The sequence below is a fragment of the Zingiber officinale genome, chromosome 4A, assembly GCF_018446385.1.
Source record: "Zingiber officinale cultivar Zhangliang chromosome 4A, Zo_v1.1, whole genome shotgun sequence".
NCBI lineage: Eukaryota > Viridiplantae > Streptophyta > Magnoliopsida > Zingiberales > Zingiberaceae > Zingiber > Zingiber officinale.
In genome coordinates this window covers 89218376-89237314 of record NC_055992.1, presented here as the reverse complement: position 1 = coordinate 89237314, position 18939 = coordinate 89218376, and positions in this window count along the sequence as shown.

The following is an 18939-nucleotide window of genomic DNA, read 5'->3' as shown; positions in this document are numbered from 1 at the left end:
TTCATTGAAAAGGGCAAAGAGCATCTAGTGTGTAAGCTCAATCGTTCCATTTATGGACTAAAGCAAGCTTCAAGATCTTGGAACATCCGATTTAATGAAGTAATCCAGTCATATGAATTTATTCAGTATCCAGATGAATCTTGTGTATACAAGAAGTGTAACAGAAACGTGGTGGTATTTCTTGTACTATACGTAGATGATATTTTGTTAATTGGCAACAATGTCAAGGTATTATCAGATGTAAGGGTATGGTTGTCCAAACAATTTGATATGAAGGACTTAGGATAATGTGCACACATTCTTGGGATCAAAGTTATAAGGGATCGCAAGAAAAGAATGTTGTGCCTATCCCAAGCTTTATATATAGATACAATTTTTGCTCGTTTTAGCATGCAAAACTCCAAGAAAGGTTTCTTAACTTTTAGGCATGGAGTAGCCTTATCTAAAGAGATGTCCCCGAAGACATCAAAGGAGATTGAGGACATGAAGGCAGTTCCTTATACTTCGGCTGTAGGAAGCCTTATGTATGCAATACTGTGTATGAGACCTGATATCTGTTTTGCCGTGGGCATGGTTAGTAGATATCAGAGTAACCCTAGACAAGGGCATTGGACTGCGGTAAAGCATATATTAAAGTACCTGAGAAGGACTAGAGATTATATGATAGTTTACCAAGAAGACGATTTGCTCCCTGTGGGTTACACAGATTCGGACTTCCAATCAGATAGGGACAATAGTAAGTCAACATCAGGCTATGTGTTTACTCTAGGAGGTGGAGCTATTGCATGGAGGAGTGTTAAGCAGAAATGCGTCTCGGACTCAACCATGGAAGCTGAGTATGTGGCAGCCTCTAAGGCAGCCAAAGAAGCTGTATGGCTCAGGAACTTTCTAATGGACTTAGATGTGATTCCTGGTTTGCCCAAGATCATCACAATTTATTGTGATAATAGCGGTGCAGTTGCAAACTCGAAGGAACCACGAGCTCATAAGGCAAGTAAACATATAGAGCGCAAGTACCACCTGATACGAGACATTGTCAAGCGAGGAGAAGTTGTCGTCGCCAAGATTGCATCAGAAGATAACCTAGCAGATCCTTTCACAAAGGCCCTTCCGACAAAAGCTTTTGATCGGCATGTGGAGGGGATGAGAATCAGATGTAAGGCAACAGATATGACAACTTAGTCTTTTAGTATAAGTGGGAGATTGTTAGAGTGCATACTAAAAGCCTAGATTTTGTAAACATTTATTTGTTGAAATAAAAGAATCACATTGGTCAAAATCTGCATTTATTAAATTTAATTGTTCAATTAATTTATATAGTAGACAACATGGAGTGTGGTGTCATACTCAGAAGATCATGTTGTCGGTTCTCTATAGATTATAAACAGTTGCTCGCGACTAAGATGGAAATGAACAAACCATCAGAATAGTCGTAGTGTAATTAAGTATTAGTTTATCTTTACTAATAAATTACACTGATACACTTTAAGTGTATTGAGTAGGATCATTTAGGTAAGTTCTTTTTGTACTGACTTAGTAAAAGAACTAAACCTTAGTTATTATAGAAGTGTGTGCTCTTAATTCTAATATAATAATAAGTACATATATTTAATATTTATTTCTTTGATTTATCAAAGGGTGAGGTTTAGCTCGATAAATCAATATGCCCGATAAGTTGGAAAATGATATTACCTATAGTGTGTGTTGTTGATTATAGAAGGAATCTGTGTCCTAGTTAGGTTGAGAATGCAATTAATTTTGGTGATTGATTCAATTAAGAGGAAAGACAAGTAAAAATAAAAGGAAAAATTAAAGGAAAAACTCTTGGATGATTTTATTTTTTGTAAAAAGTTTTCCTTATTTACCTTGGGCAAATAATATAAAAGAAGGGGTGAGGGGGCTTCATGAGGAATAACTCTTATTCTTTTGCTTGGAGAATCTCTTGGTGGCCGGCCCTCTCTTGGCTTTCCCTTTGCTCTCTTCTCCTTGGTGGTCGTGGTGGTCGGATTTTAGAAGAAGAGGAGAAGCTCTTTTGGGTGGTGTTTATCTTGGAGGATCGTCGCCCACACGACGTCCAAGGCGAGGCGAGGAATACGGCAGAAGATTTCGAGGTCATTAGCTTACAAAGAGAAGGTATAACTAGTATTTTTCTTCCGCATCATACTAGTTATTTTTCTTTGTATGAATTCTAAATACAAGAGGCAATTAGATCTAGTTTATCAAATTTATTTTTCGATTTTGTGTTTTCTTCTTTTTCAAATTTGTGATTCGATTGTTCTTTTTGGTTAACCTAGAGTTATTTAAGGAAATAAATATTAGCTTTCCTTAAAAGGCTTTGCCTAGGCGGTGGTGGTTGCTCCCATATCCAAGAAGGTCATGTGCCTCGCCATGCAGTCCTGTAAGCCAATTTTGGAAATTAATATTTATGGAATTAATAACTTAGGTAGATTTGAATCAATAGTGTTAAGTTCCGCTTGCGATTCAAATCTAAACCATTAAGAACAGATAAGTTAAATTTGGAATCAATGATGTTAAATTCCCTCTGCGATTTCTAATTTAACTTCTAAAGAACACAATAGGTTATTTAAGGAAAGGTTCGACATTTGTAGAAAATTTTTTATACAGTGGAACCGGTACGTTTTCCTAGGACTAACCAACACAAACAAGAAACTAAAATTATGTTCTTAGTTAAAGTAGGCACATAACAACAATCATCCAACTCTAGTACAAGCTCAGAGGGCAAAGATAGAAAATAAGTCCCTACAGCAACAGCAGCAACCCGTGCTCCATTGCTTACGCGTAGGTTCACCTCGCCCTTTGTCAATGTCCTGCTATTTCTTAGCGCCTGCACATTAGTACAAATGTGAGAAGCACATCTAGTATCTAATACCCATGATGAAGAAATAGATAGATTGACTTCTATAACATATATACCTGAAGTAGAAATCTTATTTCTCTTCTTCTTAAGATCTTCCAGGTATCCTGTGCAGTTCCTCTTCCAGTGTCCTGCTTGTCCTTGATACAGTTGACGAAGATGTTCAACCATATCATAAGCAATCATCAACTCATGTTGCTTCTGAAGCTCAGAGTTCATGGTTGCGAGCATAAGACATGACACATCTAATGCGTCATCTTGATGCTTCTTGTAAGCATCACGATCAGCTCGCATGGCAGTGGCAGGAAGTGCCTCGGGAATGGGCTACTCCAGGACGTACAGTTTTCTTTCCTGAGTGAGAACTATTCTCAGATTTCTGTACCAGTCCAGGAAATTTGCTCCGTTGAGCTTGTCCTTGTCAAGGACAAAACGCAGAGAGGTGTTCGTGTTTGACGTCATGGTTATCTACAACAAAAAAATGTAGAAAATAAATAAACATCATATTCTAGTAATCATTAGGCCTTTTAATTAAATGATGCTCCTACTGAATTCTATAATTCATGTGGGACAAGATCTACATCATACTATGCCCTGAGTTAGCTTTGACTAAATCGCCCAAGACTTAGTATGATCGGTAGGTAACTAATTACCAATTACATCTCTATGCAACTCTTGTTTATAGGATCAAGATCCGTATTTATATTAAAGCTTGAGTTAGCTTTGGCTAATACGCCCAAGAGTTAATATAAACGTGATTTTGACCTATCTACCAACCATTGGAAAATGCCTATAGTTAAACTCGATCCAATTGAGTTAACTAGTTACTCAATCTAATTGAGTTGTACTCACCCATGCATTGATAGGTGGGACCAAGATTGTCCCTCCGTATCCTACCGAGATAATATGTGTTGCTCTGCTTTGGTAGATTCAACAACAACATGTGATTGGGGGTAGTGATAGGTATCATGGCATGGTAGGCATTTCGAGTTGACGCGATTGAGATCTAATCTAATCGACGATGCGTATCATATACTCAATTTAGATCTAATCTAATCGTGGAGGTGCATCATGTGCGCGACTTAGATTTAATCTAATCGTTAAGGCACTAATTAATTACTAATCTAGCGTGCATCACATATACACACACAAGTAATTAATTAATATATTTTGTGATTAGTCATGGCCCTACTACGATCTTCTCAAGCCAATGAGAAGATCAGATGGTCAACCTAAGGTCAACAGCTTCTCAAGCTCCTTCCTTTGACCACCTCGTGTTGCTCGCACCCTCATCGTAACTCCGTCTCGAGTGGACCTTCCACCACCTCATTTTTTTGTACATTACAAAAGGTGAAACTCGAGTTACATTCGAGTCTAAACTATTTACAACAAGAATAAATAAATAGAAAGGCACGACGCGCAGGTCGCGTATCAAATATACAACACGCACAATTACATGACGGCACACAGGCCGTATTATGAATTACAACACATAATATCCAATCAAATTGGGTCTTTTGGGCCATGACCATCACAAAATAATATATAATTCTAAATTATGTAATTTCTATAAATTTCTGTAATTTTTCTTACAATTTTTACAATTTTATGAGTAAAAATTCCTGGCGGTCCCGTTTAGTGATTTTCGGGCGTAATCACGGAACGAAGCCCCTTGCGGGGTTAGGGACAGCACCCCTACCCGCGATATAACCATTGCGAATATTCCTTAGCGATCCTACAGCGCCTTAGCCTACTGTCCCAAAATGATTTGGGGCAAAACCTTGTCGTTTCAGAAAAATTTTCTCGGTAGTCGAAGCCTACAAGTGTCTAAACTCTTGTGCTTCGCTTCTACGAGAAAAATACCCATAAAATCTTTAAAAACAGTAAATTTACAGAAATTCATAGATCTGTAATTTTCATAAAAATACAAATTAAAACTCGTACGCACTTCGCACGTGGCTCTGATACCACTGTTGTATTTTTCGGGCCGCAAAAACCTCTTTTTGCGTTGCGAAAACCCCGAAATTCCCATGCCACGGATCCGTGCGAAGAAATAAAATTTCGTTAAACTTTCACATACGAGTTTTCTAAGCCTAGATCTACTTTAGATCTACAAGATAAGAATTTACCCTTGATGCGAAGCCCTTCGCTTAATCCCGCTCGTCCACGGTTCACCGGATCTCGAGAGTATCAAAGTAGATACTCCTCTATGTGTATTCACACAAGCAAGAGATGGAGAAGAAATCTTGAGTGTGCTAGCACTCCAAGAAGTCTCGGCCAAGAGGAGGAGAGGGAGAGAAGAGAAGAGAGCAATGAGGAAGAAGATGGGAGTTACTCCACAAAATGAAAACTCCCACACAAGAATGAATGTGACTGGCCACTTCATGGAGGAGTTTTAACTCCATGGGATACCAAGAGTCACAACTCTTGGTAACTCCCATGAGGTGACATCTCACTTAAGCAACCATGATGATGTGGAGCATTATCATTAGTCCACTTAATTCCAACTCACCAATGAGGTGGCAAATGGTCAAGTCAAACTTGACCCTTCATCTTCCTCTCAAGTCAAGTCAAACTTGACAACTTCTCTCCCATGGTTGATCAAATCTAACCATTGGTTCAAGTCAATTTTAATTTAATGAATCTCTATTCATTGAATTAAATTAATTAAATGAGTCTAAGTCCAAATTAGACTCACTTAACACATGAACCAAATTGAGTCCAACTCAATTAGCTCAATTTGAATTACTCTTAATCCAATTTGGTTCATCACATGAACCTAATCCTTTAGGTTCATCAAATGAACCTAATCTCCATATAATTGCCCTTTGTGTGTGGCCCTATAGGTTCTTATAACATTGGCAATGCTCCTAAACCCATTTAGAAGCATAAGTAATGAGCGGTATCTAGTAACACATCATTACTACCCAAGTTATAAGAATGTTGAGATCCAACATCACCTTATGACTACCAATTGTGACTCCTCACAATATATGTCATTGTCCTTCTATCATAAACATCTAGATTGATCAAGGTAAGGCATAGACCGTGTCATCCTCTAATCAATCTAAATCTTGAATCCCAAGTAGACTTACTCAATCAAATGAGCTCAATTTCTCATATTGACTCATTTGGGCATGACTATGCACTTAGTGGTCTCACTCTATCAAGAATATCGATGTCACTCCCGTCATATAGAAGGGATAGACCCCATCTACATCACTCACATCCCTCCGCATAATTTGTTATATACCCAGTAATCGCCTTTATAGTCCACCCAGTTACGGGTGACATTTGACGAAGTCACAGTACGTGACTCCTTATGTAGGGAACCATGGTGATTTCAGGTCCAAGGACTAGTAGTCATACTAATAGCCACATGAGAAAGTATATGACACTCATATAACGATCCATGATACTTTCTCATGGCGGATCATTCAATATACATTCTCCAATGCATACCCATGTGTCAACTTGATATCTCTATATCCATGACTTGTGAGATCAAGTCATCGAGTTGACCTACATGCTAGTCTCGTCGCATTAACATTGTCCTTGAATGTTAATACTTGACTAGGAATGATTAAGAGTAGTGTTCTCTATATCATCTCACTATCGATTCAACCAATCGATTGATATAGGTAAGAACCTTCTACTCAAGGACGCTATTATACTTAGTTATTTGGCACCAATACAAGTAAGTATAATAACAAAAAACAAATGCCTTTATTTATATACAAGAATATGATACAACGAGTTCATACAACAATAATTAAATGATTGGCTCTAGGGCTCTAACTAACATCAATATATTGTGTCAAATTGATGTTTGAGGGAATGAATATTGATCCAGGGGATGATTAGTAGACGCCATGTGCATAAGAGAAGATTGGTGAAAACTGTTAAGGTGATTCCAACAGAAGAAAGTTTAGGGTCTCCTAGCTCCTTAGCCTTCTGTAAGTACCCCGTGATGGTTTTGATGTGATCAACCAAGTCAAGTTAGGTTCTATTGGTATTTAACCCTGTGTTTAAGTGTCTAGGAACTTAGGAGCACAGGAAGTCTAGCGAAAGACGCAGCTAGCGAGAAGGACAGCACGGGAGAGAGCCGACGGGCTCGGTGTATACGAAAGATGAGGTGTTGCGGAAAAGTATGTTGGTGGACGAGAAGGAGGCGCGCGACATTTCTTAGGGACGAGAAGCCGGAGCGGAAGACTGCTCAAAGGTCAAAAAATGGGTTCAGATGAGCCCTATTTCAGATGGCTGAAATCACCCAAGCAAGCGGAGTTGGAGCCGGAGCGGAAGACCCAGGCCCAAGCGAGTAGAGCCGGACCTAGAACCCGAACCAAACAAGTTAACATAAGGTTAACTTTGGTCTGGGCACCCGGATCAGGTTTTTATCCAGAAGGAGACGTGGCGCATTCCATTACAACGAGGATAAAAGTTTAACCACCCCCCCAGGCACCTGGAACCCTTCCAAGTACCCCGACAAGCGCTATAAATACAACACTGGTCCCAGAAGTTTAGATAAAACACTTGTAATCAGTCCAGATTCAGTCTAGCTTTGTAATTAAGTGCTTCAACTGTTGTAAGAGGGTTCTCCACCTACGATGAAAAGAGAATTTGATTAGTGCTTCAGAGTCTTGGATTAACAACCTTCTTAGTTGTAACCAAGTAAAATTCATAACCTCTTTCTTTCTTTAATTAGTCTCTTATTCTTATGCAAGTGTTAGATTTATTAAAGCTATAAAATTTCGAGAAAGGTTTTTTTATTTTTATTGTGTAGGCTATTCACCCTCCTCTAGCCGGTCGACAAAGGAACCAACAAGTGGTATCAGAGCCCAAAAGCTTCAGGAGGACTAACCGTTGAATGAAGCACACGAGATGGCCAGACCGAGCATCTACCCACCAAAGTTTGAGGGGGAATTCACGAGCTAGAAGAAAAGGATGAAGATATTCTTTAAAACATATTTCGTTTGCTTTTAATACATCTACTAAGCATCTTACCGCCATAAGAAGTCAACCAAATCAGAGCCTACAAGTTAGCAAAGGAGCTCTGGGAGAAATTCCTAGAACTATACGAAGGGGCTTCAGAGGCGAAACTCACAAGATGGGATCTGCTCAAGAACCAGATCAGTAACATCAAATTAGAAGAAGGAGAAACTGTTGGACATCTTTACTTGAGAATAAAGGAACTTATCACCAAACTCTCGAATCTCAGAGGAAAGGTAAGCAACCAAGATTCGCTAAGGTACGCACTTAAATGCATTTCCTAGGACTACTGAATGGGCATCATTAATAGATGCTTATTATATATTTAAGGATCTAGAATCAAATACTTTAGAAAAATTATTTTCAATATTTGAAGTCCATGAAACAAGATATGCAGATCTGAAGAATGAGTCAAAGCACAACATTACCTTAAAGGAAAAAATTGATGAACGAGATTTTGAATCTTCTCTCGATGACAATGAAACGACACTCATGGTAAGAAAATTTAAAATATTATTTAAAACTAATAAATTTAATCAAGTGCAGGGTAATAAAAAGAAAAGAAAGATAAGATATTACCACTGTAATGAAGAAAGACATGTTAAAGACAACTACCCTAAATTGAAGAACAAGGAGAATAACAAGAAGCCAGCCTAGACCAAGTATAATCTAAAAGTGACATGAGACGAAACATTGTCCAAATCGGAGATAGAAGTCCTCACCGGACTTGTGCTAGCGGCAAGTCACCAAGAAGACAAAGACGAAGCAAGCTAGTCCGAAATGAACATCGAGATTATCGATGAAGGGCGGGTGACATCGGAAGAAAGAAGCACTTTAGGAGGAGCTTCAAATTACGGGATCGACAAGGTAAGTCATGTACGATCTCTTTCTCCTAATAAGTTATTTCAGTTTGTAAAAATATTATCGAAAAATTAATGTAAGTTAGAAAAGGAAAATAAGGAATTAAAATCAACTTTAGCTGGTTCTTGTTAATTAGAAGACTTCGACAAAGTAAAAATAGAAAATGACAAATTAAAAATAAAAATAGAATATTTGAAAAATTGTGCATGCTCAAATAATCAAAATATTAGGAGATACAATAGTTTAAACTAGTATTTCAAATAGCATAATGGCCAAATTAGGAAAATATCATAGAAATACATTCTTAAGAAATTTTTGATTAATTTTGTAGGAAGGAACGTATTTTGGATTCCAAAATCATATTTAGATTAATTATTTTTTTTTGCCTTGTAGACAGAAAGTTAAATATTTAATTTTCTTGAAAGGCTTTGTCTAGAAAGTGGTTATTGCTCAAATATCTAAGGACTAGTGCCTCGCCACAGCTTGGAAACTAATTATTGAAATAAATATTTAATTGACTAAATGTTAAATAATTAGTTGTTATAAAAATGATTTAAATTATTTGTCAAAAATTTGATTAGAAATTAATTAAAAGTTAATTTTTTTCAAGAAAGATAACTTTATCACTTATCTGAAAAGATAATTTAATGTGGAAAAGACCTTATTTTTTACTGAACGATAATTTTAACTTTATATGAATTTTTTTTTACCTTATATAGGTTAAATATTTTTTAAAAACTTTATTAATAAATCCAGATTTTTTGAAACTTAAACTTTAATATTTTTTTTGGAATTTTTCCTTAAACTTTTGTTTTAGACTTTCCAAGTAACATTTTTAATGTACCCCACTTTTAATGTGATCAAAAGGGGGAGTAGTCAAAATTAAGTCTAGGGGAAGGGTAGTACAATTTTTAATTTTTTTTTGTACTTAATGTTTTAAATTTTATACTTGCAAAAATTTTATGACTGTTATTTTTATGGTTTACCCTAACTTAACTTGGGTTTGCTCACATCAAAAAGAGAGAGATTGTAAGTACCCCATGGTAGTTTTGATGTGATGAACCAAGTCAAGTTAGGTCCTGTTGGTATTTAACCCTGTGTCTAAGTGTGCAAGAACTTAGGAGCACAAGAAGTCGAGTGAAACATGCAGCTAGCGAGAAAGATGACACGGGAGAGAGCTGACGGGTTCGGTGCGTCCGAGGGATGAGGTGCTATGGAAGAGTACGCGGGCAGACGAGAAGGAGGCGAGCGGCGTTTTTGAGCGACGAGAAGCCGGAGCGAAAGACTACTCGAAGGCTGGAAAATGGGTTCGGGTGAGCCCTATTCTAGATAGTCGAAATCACCTAAGCATGCGGAGATGGAGCCAGAACGGAAGACCCAGACCCAAGCGAGCGGAGTCGGAGCTAGAACCCGGACCAAACAAGTTAACATAAGGTTAACTTTGGTCCAAGCGCTCGGAGTAGGTTTTTATTCAGAATCCAACATGGTGCGTTCCTTTGTGATGGGGATAAAAGTTTATCCCCCAAGGTACCTAGAACCCTTCTAGGCACCCCCGACCAGGGCTATAAATATAGCCCTAGTCCCAAAAGCTTAGATAGAACACTTATAATTAATCTTGATTTAGTCTAGCTTTGTAATTGAGTGGTTCAACTGTTGTAAGAGACTTCTCTGCCTAAGACGAAAGGAGAATTTGATTAGTACTTCAGAGTCTTGGATTAACAATCTTCCTGATTGTAACAAAATAAAAATCATAGCATCTTTCTTTCTTTAATTAGTCTCTTATTTTTATGCAAGTGTCAGATTTATTAAAGTTGTAAAAGTTTGAGAAAGTTTTTTTTTTGTTTTTATTGTGCAGGCTATTCATCCCCCTCTAGTCGGTTGCCAAAGGGACCAACACCTTCTAGCCCCCGACTCTCGGGCCTGCAAGCCTCTTAGGCCTCCCGACCCCCAACTCTCGAGCCACCCGGCCTCTTGGCCTCCCGGCTCCTTAGCCCCTCCTGGTTCTCGAGTCTCTAGGCTCTCAACTCTTGGGTCACTACCCCTTTTGCTTCCCGACCTCTTGACTACACAGGACACAAGACCATTTCAAGAAAATAATAAATCATCATGCGAATCTCGGATTATTTTAGGAAAGGGATAATAATCACGCAAATATCAGACTATTTCAGTTAAAAGCAACGCCGTGAACAAGTCTTGCATTATTTAAGGAATTAAATAATGACAACATGAAAAAATGAATAGAAGGAAAAGTATCTCCTTATAAAAAAGAATCGTTTATGGTATCCAGGTACACACACCTCTATATACATCAAAACCCTAATACTCATTTTCTTCATCATCTAACTTGAGTGTCAGAGTGTCTACTCCAGAGAACACATAGTCATCATTCTAACTCTCTTCTTTTTTGTTTACCATCGTTTAATCTCCCCACCACCTCATTATCCTTGTTGTTACTAAACAATTGGCGATTAAGTTGGCAACAGAGCCAACTCACTAGGGAATCACATGTTGACATTTGCGGGCAGGATCAAATTGATATTGTATATGGGAAAAATGGGCTAATACCTTAACCGAAATGTGAAAATGGATGATGCTAGAAGACCTAATGTCCTTGCTATAGCAACGGAAGACTTTGACAAGTTAGTAACGATGACGCTGCAGGCGGTGTTAAAGGGGCAACCCTCATATCCTCCTACAGTTAATCTTTCAACTGAACCACCACCCCAATCGATTAAAGCAACACTTATGCATCAGAAGGTACCTTGGCCTATGGGAATGTCGTAAACTGCTTCTCCCATACCTTTGGGTAAGTCCATCGTTACAGAGCTCTCTATAGAATTTTATGATGAAACCTCTCATCGAGGTTTCCCACAAGGAACAGGAACTGAATTCGATAGATCGAAAGCCCCTCAAGGTCATTCATTCTCAAAAGACATCCTCCATGATGAATTACCAAAGCACTTTAGGGCATTACAGATCGAGGAATATAATGATACTACAGATCTAGAAGATCATATCAACAAGTTTGAGAACAATTTATATCAGTATACAAATAGAGTCAAGTGTTGAGTTTTCTTAACTACTCTCTCAAGTTTGGTGTAGAGATGGTTTAGTCAACTCCCTACCTCTTCTATTTTGACCTTTTAGGAATTTAAAACCATCTTCATGAAATACTTTACAACCAGTCAAAGATATAAAAAAACTCCACATGATTTGTATCCTCTTAGATAGAAATTCCAAGAACCCTTGAAGGAATACTTGCAATGGTTTAATCAAGTAGCCATGGATGCTCCCTTGATTACCCTAGAGGTGTAGGTTAGTGCTTTCTCTCAAGGTTTGGTTGACTAAGATTTTTTTAGATCTTTAGTAAAAAAGCCTCTAGCTGATTTTGAAGGGTAACAAGTCTAGACACTTAAATATACTCAAGTCGAGGAAGCCCAGTCAGGAAAGAGAAAAGAAACATAGACTCTGGCTCCTATCCCCACTCATCAAGATCAGAGAGCTCCTCCCCCACCCATGTAAAATCAAAAATTTACAAATCGAAGGGGAGAAAAAGTTGTATAAGCTATAGAAGTAGCCCTGACTCCGACTCTCAAATTCGGTCGACAATCTCCCAAGATGACTTAGTATTGTGCCTACCATAAATCAAGCATTCACTCCATTCGAGATTGTCAGGAGTATGTAAGGGAGTTAAAATGAATATCCAACCTGCGGAAGACCAAACAAAGTGATTTGAGCAAGAAGAAGTCTCCTAAACCCTACAAGCGTCATCGCCACCATGATACTGACCAATCCACGAGTTGGTGATCCCGTTCAACTTCAAAAGAACCTTGAGGCCCTTCTTAGTCTCGATAAAAGGCCAAAGAAAAAGACACAAGTAAGGACAAGATTAATGCTTGAGGAACTGTAAACATAATCTCAGGCGGACCCACAGATGGGGACTCCACTTGAATCCAAAGGGATTATGGTAGAAGGCTAGAAAATTATGCTGTTAGCACCAGTCAGGGAAGAGGCAATGTCCTTTCATAAATTTTGGACTCGACTACGTCCAAGTTCGGGAGAGTTTGGGTCTTGTAAAGGATAAGATGATACAATACTCACTCTTCCCTTTTACAAAAGAGAGTCTGCTACCGCAGCCTAGAAGATCTCAATCCTGACTACATCTAAGTCCGGGGGAGTTTGTGCCCTAAAAAAGACAAGGTGATATGGTAACAAAGGCACAAGTGATGCTAAGGTAATGAAATGTGATTTGTTGTTAAATAATTTGTTTAACATAAAAATGTAAGATAGAGAAATGTCAACTCAACTACATGCAAAAATCAAAGACATCCTCAATAGACTGCATATGATCGACCACCAACTAGAGAGTAGGGACATAATCAGGTATGCTTGAAATTCTTTCCCTCAAAATGCACTTGGGTATCTATAGTATATGCTTATAAAGTTTTGAGGAATTTGTCCAAATTAAAATTAGATGAATTATTTTATGAGTTAGAATTGCATGAATAGACTAACTCAAGACAAGTCAAGAAAGGTATAGCATTTTTTGTAGGTTCATCAAAGGAAGCAAAAACAAGAACTCAAACCAAGCCCAAGTTAGAAGATGAGTTTGACTCAAAATCTGACGAAGAAGAGCAACTAGTTAACTTAGTAAGGAAAATGTTCACTAGGAAGAAGAAAAACTTTACCAAGAACTATCTCTAGAAAATAATCAAGTCAACATCCAACGACGCTAAAGCAAACATCAATTTCTTCAAATGTAACAAGAAGGGGCGTTTCAAGTATGAGTATCCAAATAAAAAGGAAGACAAATCCAAGAAGACAAGGAGGAAGAAGGCACTCCAAGCCACCTGGGATGAATCCTCTTTAGAAGAGTAAGATATAGAAGATCAGAAGCAACTTAGTCACCTTGAACTAGTGGCAACCTAACCCGAGTCAAAGAGCAACTCAGATCAAGAAGATGAGTCAAAATACAAATCAAGCCATGAGTCTGTATTCATATCCAAAGGTTTCAACGAGGTAATATCTATTTTAAATGCAAAGTTTTTCATAATAACTTCATGTTTAAATAAAAAAAATTATCTAAATCTAAGAAACAAACTAACATGCTCCTTAAGAAAAACCAAGACCTTAAGGAACAACTTAACCTAAACTCAACTAAACAAGTTCAAAATGGAAACTCAACTCAAGTTGCAAAACTTGAGAAAGAGAACTCTAGTTTGAAATGTTAAGTTGATAATCTTAAAGGATTACTAGAAAAATTCACAACATGATCTAAAAATTTAGATTTAATACTTGGATCCCAAAGAGCTATTTATAACAAGTCTAAATTCAAATACAAATCTAGATCAACAAATAAACCATTTATTTCACTAATGAGTCAAAATAAAAAATAAATCAAAGCATGAGTTCTGAAAAAATTATCTAACAAAGCAAGTAGAATAAAATAAATATTATATACCAAAAAATAAAATTTATTATATTAAAATAAGATATAATATATATAATTCAGAGGGAGACATCAGATTAGTTGGCACATCAAAAACATAGCCTACCATTTTGGATAATTAGGACTAGAAAAAAAAAAGATAATTTGACTCTTATCCTACCTAGTACTAGGGTTGGATGAGATGATAGTACTGTAGGCTCGGTGCACACATGAGAGAAGGGGGAGTGAATCATGTGTGTTTTTAAAAATAGTCTTTTAATAATTTAAAACAAAGTGCAATGGAAAGAAAGAAACAAAAACACAAGAAGCAAAACACAAGATTTGGTCGGTTACTTGGTTCGAAGCCTTCGGAGACTCCTACTCCAAGACCCATAATTCCTTAGATCGCATTGATGGGCAATTCACTATAAGCCTATTATGGAACCACTAGAAAAGAGAATTGAGTACAAGTACAAAAAAAATGAGAAAGTGTAATAGCCTACACTTTCCTTTTGCAAGTATGAAAGATGTACAAAAAATAGTTAGTGTATCTGCTTTTAGCATCTTTGAATAAATGCCCCAAGAAATAGATACAGTGTTATATTCCATATTCTTGTCGAGTAGGACTGCAACAATTGCTCCTTTGGATGCTGATAAATATACCCACAACATTTCTAGTGTTACTGGTTTGAAGAGCAAAGTTAGTCGAGACAAATATTACTTCAATTATGCGAAAGCTTCATCACACTTTGTGTCCCACTCGAACTTAGAAGCTTTTCTCAATATTTTGAAAAAGGGTAAACTTTGATCAACTAAACAAGAGATGAATCGAGAAAGTGTTGTAATATGCTCAACTAATCGTTGTGTTTCCTTAAGATTATGAGGGGAGGTATGTTTTGGAGTGACTGGATCTTCTCAGGATTTGCCTCAATTCCTTGTTCAGCCACAATGTATTCAATAAAATTTTCCAAATAGGCATTTATTGGGATTTTAAACTCATGAGTGTGTGACACGTCTCCTCGATATATGAGATTAAGATATCATATCATATAGACTTGATAAAAATATCATCAACATACACCTCGATGTTTCTCCAATTTTGATGATTAAAGACTCGATCCATGAGTCATTAATAAGTTGTGCCTACATTCTTTAATTCTATGGCATGACAGTATAACAAAAAATTTCATTAGCAGTTATGAAACTAACATTTTCTTGATCTTTAGAAATTAAGGGAATCTGATGATATCCTTGATAAGCATCTAGCATATATATAAGTTAACAATCAGAAGTAGAATCTACTAGTTGATCAATATAGATAAGCTTTATTGAGGTTACAAAAGTCAATGTAAACTCTCCATTTACCTTTTGGTTAGCACTGAAACCACATTAGTGACCCAAATAGGGAATTGAACTTCCCGTATGTATCCGGATTTCATTAACTTGGTAATCTCTGTCTGAATTACTTGATCATGTGCTGACGAGAAGTTACGCTTCTTTTGTCGAGCGGGTCTAAGTACTAGCAGTGTGTTCAACCAATGAACACTGATAGTGGGTAAAATTCCTATAACGTCCTTGGAGGACCAAGTAAAGTCATCATAATTGTGTAAGTGACATGCAATTAGTTCTTGTTTTTGCTCCAAAGGGAGGTTAACCGCTACTTGAGTGACCCCATCTAGTCTATCGGGATGTATCCGTACATTTTCGTGATTCTCCTTTGGTAAGGACATTGGCATCTTTTGGATGGCTTGGACAACACTATCTTAAGCTCGACTAATTTTACGTGAGTTAGTTCAGATTATATCCATATAGTATTTTCTCGCCACCAACTAATTACCTTTTACCTCCCCCACTCGGCTTCCCACCAAAAATTTAATTTTCTTATGAAAAGTGGAGACCACTGCTTGGAAGGTAATTAGCATCGGCCTTCCCAGTGTAGCACTGTAGGCTGAGGTAGTATTTATTATGATAAAGGATGTTTGTTGAGTTCATACTAATGGATCTTTTCATGAGGAAAGAGAGAAGTTAATTTGACTGATAGACCATGTCCTGTGAAATCATAAAAGGGAGTATGTATGAGATGAAGTTCCTCACTGTCCAGATGCATTTGATCGAAAGCATTTTTAAATATGATGTTGACATAATTGTCGATGTCAATGAATACTCTTTTTACTTGATAATTAGCAATGAAGGCTTCCATTACTAAAGCATCATCATAAGAGACCTCATCTCCTCCTAGATCCTTGAGTTCAAAATTTATAGAAGGAACTTGCTCTCTTCTCCAACTGGTGCTAATAGCGTAACTTTCTAGTCTTCTTCCATGAGCCCTTCGAGCTCGAGTGGAGTCCCCATCCATGGGTCTGCCTGAGATTATATTTACGATTCCTCGAGCATTAATCTTGTCTTTGCTTATATCTTTTTCTTTAACCTTCTATCGAGAATGAGAAGAGCCTCGAGGTTCTTTTGAAGTTGAATGAGATCGCTGACTCACGAGTTAATTGGTATCATGGTGGCGATGACGCTTATAGGGTTTAGGAGACTTCCTCTTGCTTGACTCACTCTGTTTGACATTCCACTGGTTGGCTATTTGTTTCAACTTCCTTGCATACTGTTGACAATCACAAATGGAGTGAGTACTTGATTGATGATAGGTACAATACTGAATCACCTGGGGGGATTGTCGACCAAATTTAAGATCCGGAGTCAAGGCCAGTTCCATAGTTTGTACCATTTTTTCTCCTCTTCGATTTATAAATTCCTAATTTCATAAGGGTAGGGGAGGAGCTCTCTAATCTTGATGAGTGGAGATAGGAGTCAGATTCGATGTTTCTTTTATCTTTCCTCACTAGGCTTCCTCGACTTGAATATGTTTAAGTACCCAAACTTGTAACCCTTCAAAATTGGCTGGAGGTTTTCTTTACTAAAGATCTAAAAAAATTTCAATCAACCAAATCTTGAGAGAAAGTACTAACTTGCACCTCTGGGGTAACCAAAGGAGCATCCATGGCTACTCCATTAAATTGTTGAAAGTATTCCTTCAGAGGTTCTTTCAATTTATATCTAAAAGAAAACAAATCATGTGGAGTTTTTTGATATCTTCAACTGGTTGCAAAGTGTTGCATGAAAATAGTTTTAAATTCCTGAAAGGTCTAAATAGAAGAGACAGGGAGTTGACTAAATTATCTTTGCACCAAACTTGAGAAAGTGGTTAAGAAAATTCGATACTTGACTCTATCTGTATACTGGTGTAATAAAGAAATATTCTCAAACTTGCAGATGTGATCTTCTGGATCTATAATACCATTATATTCCTTGCTTTGTAATACCCGAAAGTGCCTTAGTAATTCATCTTGGAGGATGTCTTTTGAGAATGGAGAATCTCAAGGGACTTTCGATCAAACAAATTCAAGGCATGCTCTCCTTGGGAAACCTCAATGAGGGGTTTTGCCAGAAGATCTACAGAAGGCTCTCTAACGACGAACTTACCAATAGGTATGGGAGAAGCAGTTTGCGACGTTCCCATAGGCCAAGATACCTTCAAATGCACCAGTGTAGCTTCAACAGATTGGGGTGGTGATTCAATTGAAGGATTGGCCATGGAAGGATGCGAGTGTTGTTGTCCCTTTAGCACTACCTACATTATTGCCGCTACCAACTTGTCAAAATCTTCCATTGCCATAGCGATGATATTAGGTCTTCCAACATCATCCATATTCACGATTCGGTTCTGGTCTTAACTTAGTTTTTCGACGAATGGTGTCAATTTGATCTTGCCCACGAACGTCGATTTGTGATTCACCGGTGAGTTGGCTCTGTTGCGAACTTAATTGTCAATCACTGAGTAACAACGGAGATGATGAGAAGATGGGGAGATAAATGATAGTAAATAAAAAAGAAGAGCGTTAGAATGATGATTATGGGGTTTCCTAATACAGTCACTCCGATGCTCAAGTTAGATAATGAAGGAGATGAATATTAGGGGTTTAATATACGTAGAGGTGCATGTGTACTTGGATACCAAAAAAGATTACCTTTTATAAGAAGAACATAGACTTTTCCTTCAATTCATTTTTCCATGTTGTCATGATTAAGTTCCTTAAATAATACAAAACTTATTTATGACATTGCTTTCCTTTTTTTTAAATAATCCGAGATTTGCGTGATAGTTATTCCTTTTCTAAAATAAATCGAGATTCGCGCAATGATTTATTTTTTTCCTGAAATTGTCCAATGTCTTGTGTCGCCAAGAGGAGTGAAAGAGGCAAGACCCAAGAGTCTAAGAGTCGGGAGGCTAAGAAGCTAGGAGACTAAGGAGTCGGGAGGTCGGGTGGCCCGAGAGTCGAGGTTGAGTGGCCCGAGAGTCGGGGCTAGGAGGCCTAAGAGGCCGGAAGACTAAAGAGTTGAGAGGCCCTAAACTTTCCTTTGTTAGAACCACCTCAGATCAAATAGGGTATCCCACCTCTATATACAATTATCAAATTACCCTCTACTATACTATTCTCATTATTATCTTCTGCATATATTTCCGGTCTAAATTCTAAACCACGGGTATAGAATCATAGGTGTTATAATGTGAATATTTGATAAATTTTAAAAAGTTATAACTTTTGACTCGGATTGAATTACGAGATGTATAAAATATCAAATCAAAATTTATTAAAAATTCTACATTTGTTACCAGGTGTAATCCATAACAGTCCAATCTTAGGCTAAAAAAAATATCATTTAAAATCTTTTCAACTCTGAAGAATTTAATCCTTTTTATTAAAATTATTTTTTATGTTATAGT